Source organism: Salarias fasciatus, chromosome 16 (genome assembly GCF_902148845.1).
Source record: "Salarias fasciatus chromosome 16, fSalaFa1.1, whole genome shotgun sequence".
NCBI lineage: Eukaryota > Metazoa > Chordata > Actinopteri > Blenniiformes > Blenniidae > Salarias > Salarias fasciatus.
In genome coordinates, this window is record NC_043760.1 from 26698019 (window position 1) to 26707418 (window position 9400).

The following is a 9400-nucleotide window of genomic DNA, read 5'->3' on the forward strand; positions in this document are numbered from 1 at the left end:
TGCCGTGCTGCGATTTTCCACTTCACCATCTGATCATTTGAAAAGTTGGACATTTCCATCACTTTGATTCACGGCTTGTCATTCAGGGACCAGCAGAGAACCGCTGTGCTGGAACACCCCAAGAAAAAAACAGCTTTTTTTTCTGCAATCCAGTCATTTCCACTTCTTGGGAAACCCTGATCAGTTTGAGACAAATCTTATGAAAGTATTTCAGTGAAGTTTCTCCACCAGGTTTATTGCAGTAACTTTTACACACTGAAAATGTTGGAGAGATACTGAGGTTTAAAAAAAATTCCACATTATATTTTCAAATTGTGAAAGATTATTTGGTTGTTGTTGTTTTTTTTTTAATTGTGTACAATCTCGTCCTTAAAAAGTGGATAAATGGACCATTCATGAAGACACGATCACTACAAAAAATTATTTTCTGCAGTTGAAGCCTTCTGTACATGATTTTTTTTCATGCTTCAGTTTCACTTTTCCACCTCCCCGGTCCTCCCTGAAGAGACGAGAATGCAGAGTATTGAGTGTGACGACCTCCCATGTGGCAGGCAGAGCAGTGTTTCACCACAGTGAGAGGGCGGGTGGGGATGGGCGGGACGGGGTGGCTTAAGGCCACAGGCAGTGGTGTCGTTGCTGATATATCATATTTTCATTTATCATTTCACATAAACAGTCATTTTATCTTTGGTGCGGTCAGGACAGCTGCCATTTTAATGAGACTGAGATCAAATGTATGTTATGTCAGTTACCCGCTTTCAAGCATTTCACGAACATAAGAGGAGTTTCTATAACATTCTCCTTTATTTTGTTTTTTCTGTTATGTAGTTACTAACTTTGTGTAGTTATTTAACATTTAATTCTTCTGTCCTTTTGACATTTTAACTTTCCATTTTATGTATTCTGTGTTCTACCCTATGTAGAGTGACACTGCAAGATATTTTACCGTGGGATGAATAAAGTATTACTCTTTTTTTTATCATGTTCTCCAGGAAGAAAAGAGACTTTTCTGCTGAATTCCGTCACTCCCTTTAGCTGACCTGCAGCACTCTGCTGTGGTTTTACTCCTACGCCGTCTCTCCTCTAATAAACAGGGTCTGTAGGAGCACTGAAACTCCTACAGTCTGGCAACAGCTGTTCGACATTCCAGATGTCTATCACCCTGATCTGATGGAAAAAAATAGCAGTTCTGACATTCAGTATATACCTACAGAAGGTTTGTTTTGTACTATTTAAAAATAGAGGAGCCATGTGGCAGAGGGAAGGTCTGTCACCTGACCTGACTCATAGAAACTCACGGGACAGGATGGAAACAGGACTGAGGGTAAAGTGTCACCAATATCAGAATGTTGGGGTTTACGATTGGTAATTGGGAATAAATTACTAAAGTATTGATTACTGAGAGTAATGGATTACTTTAGGTAATTTAGTTACTTATTAATTTGGGTAAATTTTGATTTACCAATTAATAATTGCAGGTCATTAACAGTGGATCACCAATAACAATCAATTATGGCATAATAAACTGTTTAAAGTGAAGCACCAAGTAATTTAACCCAACATCAATTATTATTAATCAGAATAAATGGTTATTTATTCGTTAATAATGTTAAATAATCAGCTATTTGGGAATGGAGTAGACCACAGAGTGATTTAACCATTAACTTATTGATTAACAAGGTGTTATTAATTAATCAATAATGCCGCAAATTACCAATTACTGGAAATGGGTAAATTACAGAAAATGAGCTGAGGGAAGTTGTGAATTATGCATTAAATGAACCTGTGGGTTATTTAATTAATAATTCTGGGGCACCACCTCGTCAGAGGAACATTCATTACCAATTTTCAGTCTCAAAGATGGAAAAATAATTTAAACTGGATGTTAATCTTTGGATAAACAACCGTTAAATTATCAGGGAAGGTGTGAGATCGAGCATAGACTGTCCAACCATGGGCATTTGTCACAAGACATCCAAAAAGAAGCAGGAATCGTTCAGTTCAGTTAATGAGCGTTTATTAACAATGTCTATTACTAATTAACACATGATCAACAAAACAAAACATTCAAACTTGCAAGTCGTGTGTGTGTGTGTGTGTGTGTGTGTGTGTGTGTGTGTGTGTGTGTGTGTGTGTGTGTGTGTGTGTGTGTGTGTGTGTGTGTGTGTGTGTGTGAGCGTCCGGAGACGCACAGGAAGGGGCGTTAACCCGTTCGGAGCGTGGCCCGATGGGGTCGGCTGTGTGGTCCTTCTTCCTGGAGGAAGAGGAGGTGTGTGTGATTGTGGGCGTGAGCGTGGGTGTGTGTGTGTGTGTCGGAGCGGCCACCCGAAGCGACAGGGGTCGATCCTGAGTCACTCACGAAGTAGGCGTGACTCGGGTCACGTGCGGGTGTTCGTGAGTGTGCGGATCGCTGAGGAGTCGGCACGTGGGTGTCCGCATGCGCGGTAGAGAGAGAGAGAGAGAGAGGATGAGGGAACGCCCGACGGGCGGCGCATCTGTGGACCCCGCGATCCACGCTTGCGTAGATGAGAGAGAGAGGGAGAGAGGATGAGAGAGCGGGGGAGTCTCTCTGGGTCCCGGGTCTGGGCTCCGCGAACTGTGTGAGAGCGGAGCGACGGTCCCTGTCCGGCTACCACGGGAGGGGTAGCGGGGAGGGGCGGAGTGAGAGAGTGAGAGAGAGAGCGAGCGGGCGGGCGAGCGGCGCGCGTGCGTGCTCTCGACTCGAGGTCTACCGCGCGGTTCAATTCCCTACTCTCGGGTTAGTAAAGAGGAAAGGCGGAGGAAGATGAGCCTGTCTTCCTACCTCACACGCACAGATGCAGGGCTAGCCGGCATCTTGCGGGTCTGATCTGTGAGGAGGAAGCGCGTGCTCGTGAACGTGCGCACGGGAGCGCACGAGGAGAGAGAGAGATGGAGAAAGATGAAGAAAGGAAACAAAGGAAACAACAATGCATATATCATGAACGGCTTCAGTCCTGGTTCACAATAAAAACGCACAAGCATTGAATCATCACCACTATCTAAGCTGCCTAAAGCCCAGGTCTCAAACCTTGTGTGGTGGGGCTTTAACAAGCGGCTCTCCGCAGCTGTGGGTCCTGTGGCTGATGAGGTGTTCGGTGGGGAGATCAAAGCCGTCGCTCTGATCTCGATCGGGTTCTGTTGCGTCCAACAGAACCTCGGGCTCTTGGAGAGATCCACGTGGAGGAAGAGGTCCCGGTTCCTCTGTCCGGGTCCTCAGTTGGGTTTTGGCTGCAGGGGGAGGAGAACGGAGGAGCTCTGAGCCGTGGTCCGGCTGGTGTCTTCGGTCTGCTCCGGGGGAGTCCCTGCCGTTCTGCTCCGCTGGGAGAAGGGGCTTCACCGGTGAAGAGAAACTGGTCCCAAAAGTCCCGGCCAGCGGGTCCGTTAGGTACCGGATATAATCCGTTGGAGGGACGGCTGTGCGTCCTTCCTGGATAAAATTCTTTTAGAACTCTGAAGATGGAGGGCGGGATCTCCACTTTTGAGTGGCGGTCACTCAGCCAATCAGAAGGCGATCTGAGTCCTCCCTCCGCTGCTCTGGGGAGGAGCCTCACGAGCGCCCTCGTGAGGTTGGCAGTGGTATTGCACCCTTATCTGGCTTCTTTGTTCTGTGAGGACAGATAAGCGGCCATTACATGAGGTTTCTTTGTTCTGAGCACATGGTGGAGGACATGGGCAGCCATCTCAGGTTCTGGGGAACAAGATGGCTGTGGCCTCCTGCTGAGAGGAAGAAGTTACTCTCTTTGTTCTAGAGAGCTTCAAAGTCAGCTGCGTCTCCACCACAGCGGGGGTCATGTCTCCTTCATGACGGGGGACAGTATTCGCAGACAACATGACTCCGGGTCATGCCTTAGCTGGGTCTGTCCATCAGTGCGTCCCCAACAAGAACAACCAAGATTTATAGGCTGTAGTTAAAGTGTTCAACGTGTCTTCTGTTACGCTGTTTCCTCTCTTCTCAGGACTGATTTCATCAACTGTGGGATTTAGTTCCTCTTCCAGTCATGCTGTGGCCAAACACACAATGAATCAGCTCATTTTAACCTAAAACACTTTGAAAAAATGTTTTGTGATAAACTGATGATGAATTAGGAGGTGTCTCAAGAATATTGATAACAGTGATTACTTTTAAGGTGCATTTAAGTGCTCACCTATTAGACTGTCAGGTCAGTGTTTGTGGTGGTGTTAAATTGGACAGCCAAGTGAGAATGTAAAGGAAGTGGAAACTGTTAGTGTTTGTGTGGAGAATGGTTGAGCCTCTGATATAAAGAACAAGCCAGCAGGAAGTGTGGATATTTAGTTTAATAAGTAAGAAAAGTGAAAAGTCATCTGAACAAATAATCCTGTCCAGGTGACCCGGCTGGAGACACATCAGCAAAGTGCAAATCCTTTATTTCCTGCCTGTACAGGACCACAGCTGAGCAGCTGCAGCCTGGCGTGCCAGACTGACTTTATTTATGTTACACACATATAAAGACATGTATCCCTGAGCATGGAGAGACAGTCTGGTGTGCCAGGCTGGAGCAGCTGAACATTGCAATAGCAGACATTATCAAAGCTTTATCAGAGGCTTCTGAAGTAGCTTGATGCAGGATGGAAGCAATGCTTCATGGGTACTGAGCTATTTTTACCTCCCCACATCCTTTTTGTTTCACACTTATAACCACCGAGAACAACAAACATCTGCTTCTGCGCAACTCTTCATCTTGTTTTTAGCTGTACTAATTTATATTTTCACAGAACATGTTTTCCAATTAAAAAAATGTTGGTGCTTCATTGATGGAGGCAAGTCCAACACAGAATGTAGCCCCTACTAGAAAACATAAGGTGAGTTAATAATTCAAAATTATTGAAGATTTTCAATTTCATGATGAAAAGTGGGACAATAGATAAAATGTAAAACATCTAACATTTCTAACCATTGCAGCTCTTCTCCCTTATAAACTCTAAAAAATGTGAAACTGTGAATCAAAAAGTAAATGTTATCAATAGATTATTCTGATCACACCTTTACTTTTGGGACTGTTGTTTGATTTACGCTGCAGCTTCCTTTAATTCATTACCAGCCACTTTACTGAGCATGTGGACACTCAGAGTCCTGTCTTTCTCTTTTTTCCCATCCATCCATCCATCCATCCATCCATCCGTCTTGTTTTTCATTCCACATGGTGTAACAGTGGGAATTAAATGAGTCAGAAAATCCTGTCCAGACCACCGTTCCCCGAGGAGACAGATGTGTGTCGGTAGTGGGTGGACAGGAGGTGTGTGTGTGTGTGTGCGCGCGCGCGCGCGCAGAAAGGGGATGTTGTGGTTTAATTAATCTTTTTGTGTTTTCAACCTGCCAAGCTCTTTGAGCCACACCGTGTGTGAAAGGTGCTCTGTAAATAAGATGTGATTTGGGTGATTTGGTTTCGGCCCCTCCCTGATGCTTGGAACTAATCTTTTCATATCCAGGGCGTCCATTTGGTTCCAGGTCACGGTTCATGCATGGAAACGTTTGACTCACTGACAAACTGAGAGCTCTGCTCTGCTTTGCGTCGCTCTGCCCTCTTTTGACTCGTGAGGCTGCGGTTCAAGCTGAGAGCAGGAAAATTAAAGCTTTGAGCTGAAATGATGATGCAGGGCGGCTGTGGCTCGGCTGGAGGGTTGCTAGTTGCTCTTGTGTCGATGTTCCCTGGAGCAACACGCTGAACCACTAATGCAGTGGAAACGTGCTGCAAAAGTAAAATCACTTAGTCTCTCAGCACTGATGGCTTCAGAAGAGTGTGGCGTACTTCCTGTGAGTTTTTCTGCCCTGCCCACGGGCGACCACTTCCCTCTGTCCACATGAAACACCTGTCATAACAAGAGCTACAGCTTCTGGACTAAAATAGAAATAAAAGTAAAAGGTGCAGCTGGATATGCAGAACTAAGAGTCAGAGATTTTACCTTAAATTAATTTACTTAACTTAAATAAGAATGTGCAGGTGTTCCGGTGGCCGGAGAGAGAAAGACAAAAAAAAACAAATATTGTGCGCTCTTTCACATAAAGTACATTAAAAACAAATAAACTAAAAAAATATGACATTCAGAACAGGTTTTCTTAAATATTCGATTCACTAAGGCTTGTCACCAATGGAATGTTTCTTGTTTCTTTGTTCAATTTTCAAGCAGTTTTCATAAATGTCCTCAGTTTGCTGCTGAAAAACAAAAAGAAACATCGCTTAGTTCAAATATTCGGCATCAAGACAAACATTCCTATTAGTCTCTTTGCAAAACAACAACTGCAGAGTAAAAGTTTGTGTCTTCTCCACAGAGAACATCAGGGTTAATTTACTCACCATTTCTTGTATGGGGTTAACGGAAATTCTGTCAAACAAAGAAAAAGACATTTCGTTTAATCCCACTGCTGTAAAGTCACTCTTACATTCATACAGACTCATATGTTCAATCAAATAAAAGCATAAATGCGACATACTCTTTGTCCTTCTTGCAGACGGTTCTCAGGAAAATTCAAGTGAATATGAAGATCAGAAAACACACACAGACGACTGTCGTTCCCACAGAAATCATGAGGACGTCGAGCTTTTTCTCTTCTCTCTCTGGGGAATAAATACACAAAGTTCAAGTAAAAATACAAGAGTGCAAAAAAACTGCAACGCAAGGGGACACAGTGGAAACACAAACCCACTGAATTTACAACAACTGTGCAGCAAGAAGCTGAAGGACAAAAGGCCAAGAGGAAGTAACTGGACCATGAGAGTGTTTGATGGCTTCATACAGGAAGCTCATTAGTCCTCGGTCTGCCGGTTCCTGTGACTCCAAGGTTTGTTGCAAGATTTGCATGTGTGTGTGTGTGTGTGTGTGTGTGTGTGTGTGTGTGTGTGTGTGTGTGTGTGTGTGTGTGTGTGTGTGTGTGTGTGTGTGTGCCGGTTCTAGATAAGTTAGTTTTTCATACTGGTACAATATAGATAGAGTTTCAGTTGCCACCATCGTCCTAAACGAGGCGTGCACGTGTGTGCAGCTGTATTCACCTTTTGTTGTGGAGTAAACTTTGTCTGAATGTTTCACATTACAATACACTGGAATCGCATATTTCTATGAAATTATAATTCCTCTTCCTTTTGCTTTGCATTAGTTTAAGTCTGAATTTTATTTCAACTGTGTAAATAATTATGACCTTTACCGTCCTCTTGACACATGACCTGTTTCTTTGTCCTGCCGCGGCGCCCACGCTGAAGCTCTGCGGTGCAGCTTTTGAAAAGCCTGACCTGCAAGTTAAAAACTGCTAATCCAACCTCAAAGTACAGCCCGCTGATAGCATACCGGTTACAATGAGCTCCCAGTTTTGGCTGAAGATTCCTGCCACTGTAGTCGACTCGCAGCTGTAGTTTCCAGCGTGATGCTTCTGGGCCTTGTCGATCAGGAGCGCATACAGCCGAGACGCTGATGTAGAAACATTCAAGTTTAGCGCTGCGGCTTCTGGACTGTAGTGAAGCTCTCCGCCGGAGCTGTAACTGAACAGGTAAACTCCATTCATATTCCATGTCAGCTGAATGAATTTACTGGTGGAGGCGTTGCAGTGCAGGCTCACTGGGCTGCCAACCGTCTTTGAGATCTGGCTTCCCTCTGTGAAAGAAGGAACCATTTAAATAAAGGGTTTTTTCCACATTGTCACCGTCACACAGCAGCACAGATAAAAAAGAATAGCTTAATCACCATGCTGAGTTGAGCTTGGAATAAAAAGTGGAAAAAGAAAGAAGTGGAAAGCTTTTGTTAATTTTATGCATACAATTAAAAAAAAAGAAATTACTCATCGAAGCCTCATTTAAAAAAAACAAACCTCAAAGTTGTGCCTTGTTTCCTGTATAAGTGTGATTAACAAATAGCTTTACCTGCTGATGAGAACATGTTGAGTCGGCAGAATATCAAGGTCCAGTTGATGCTCAAATATTTCAAAACTTCCTCCATTTCACCTTGAAATCAAAGTATTTCATTGCAAATTATCAAATGCGGCCAACACGGGATATACAGTCGCGGGACGACAGCACCGAACGAGGGTCTCACGTTATAAAGCAAAGTAAATTCAAAGCAACGAATACAAGCAACAGATATAAACTAGGCAAACACATGCGTCACACACTTTCCGATGTCCTGTCGAGCTTTGAATATAATGAGCACATCGGCCTTATTTTAGCTCCTTCACTGCTGAACCTCACCTGTGACGTTAATCCAGAAGGAAGGCAAGAAGCGTATCTGTGAATCTTCAGAGCAGAAAGTGAACACGCAGATAAGACGACTTAACCGAAATTTGTCAGAGCCCCCCACACACCAGACGTACTCTTCAAACAGGAAATGGTGGCTTTTCTTTCTGACAGCGGAACATACACTGAGGTCTCACTGCGGCTGTCACTGGCAGTCTTGAATGGAAACAACTTTGATAAAACCATGTAACAACCAGTAATGCAGGAATGACCAACAACCAAACACCTGACAATAATTAAAATGTAATAAAGTGCCAATAAGAAGGTTTGAGCCGTCATATTGTCATAATATTTGGCCACTAATGTCAGGTTTGGTGCAGTTTGCAGAGTCTCTCCTCAGCCTGTCAGAGCAGCAGGACAGACGCAGCCACAGCATCCTGTCCTGAAGCTGCTCCTTTGGAGGTGATGCTGTGCAGTGGAGGCGGTGGGTTAATGTGCACAGCTGACAGGAGCCCGTCCAGACCATCCAGCTCTGTGCCTTCTTCACTCGTCTGTCCACATGTGTGCTGTCCTTCCTCTAATGCCACCACCACCACCTCCACCAGCACAAAGCCACATAAAAGAAGGCGGTCGCCATTACAGACTGACAGAACATCTGCAGCAGACTCTGAAAGACACTAATCTTCTGAGGAAGTTCAGGACTCTGTGCTTTCCTCCCAGGAAATTCTGTCTGTACAGTGTCAACACAGTCCCCTCTGATACTGACAGGCTCCGGCCGCCGCCTCAGTCTTCTGCAGTCCGCCTCCATATCTTCAGCCTTGGCAGTGTTGAGTTGCGCCATGTGACACAGTCCTGGATCAGATCCCTGTTCTCCTCCCTCTGTCCACTCCCCACACAGCCCATAATATCAGTGCTGTCTGTGAATGTTTTGCATCACTCCGAGCTGCCTCTGAAGTCTGATGTGTACTGGGTAAACAGGATCAGAGGGAGTCCAATCCCTGCAGCCTGCAGCGCTTCTGACCACGGGGTCAGACCTGCAGCCCCCCAGTCAGTACTGAGGTCTGCCTATAATCCGTGCCACCAATTTGTGTCCGAGGAGGCTGGATGGTGCTAAAGGTGCTGGGAAAGTCCAAAAACTGTGATTCTCACTGCTTCATTGCCTCTTCAGGTGGGAGAGAGAGAGATCAGTGTAGGATGTGAAC

At 44.9% G+C, this 9400-nt stretch overlaps 1 long non-coding RNA gene across 2 annotated transcripts; it reads right to left on the minus strand.

Moving 5' to 3' along the window:
- Nucleotides 1–4311: 4311 nt before the first annotated feature.
- Nucleotides 4312–8299, minus strand: LOC115402953 (uncharacterized). 2 transcript variants are annotated; one of them, XR_003933174.1, is made up of 6 exons: nt 8214–8299; nt 7890–7970; nt 7321–7623; nt 6473–6596; nt 6336–6363; nt 4312–6194 (listed from the first exon to the last, which is right to left on the minus strand). It is a non-coding gene; the product is annotated as an uncharacterized LOC115402953 (long non-coding RNA). The 2 variants fall into 2 exon arrangements; XR_003933173.1 differs by lacking the exon at nt 8214–8299 and having other exon boundaries at nt 7890–8144.
- Between the last annotated feature and the right edge of the window lie 1101 nt (nt 8300–9400).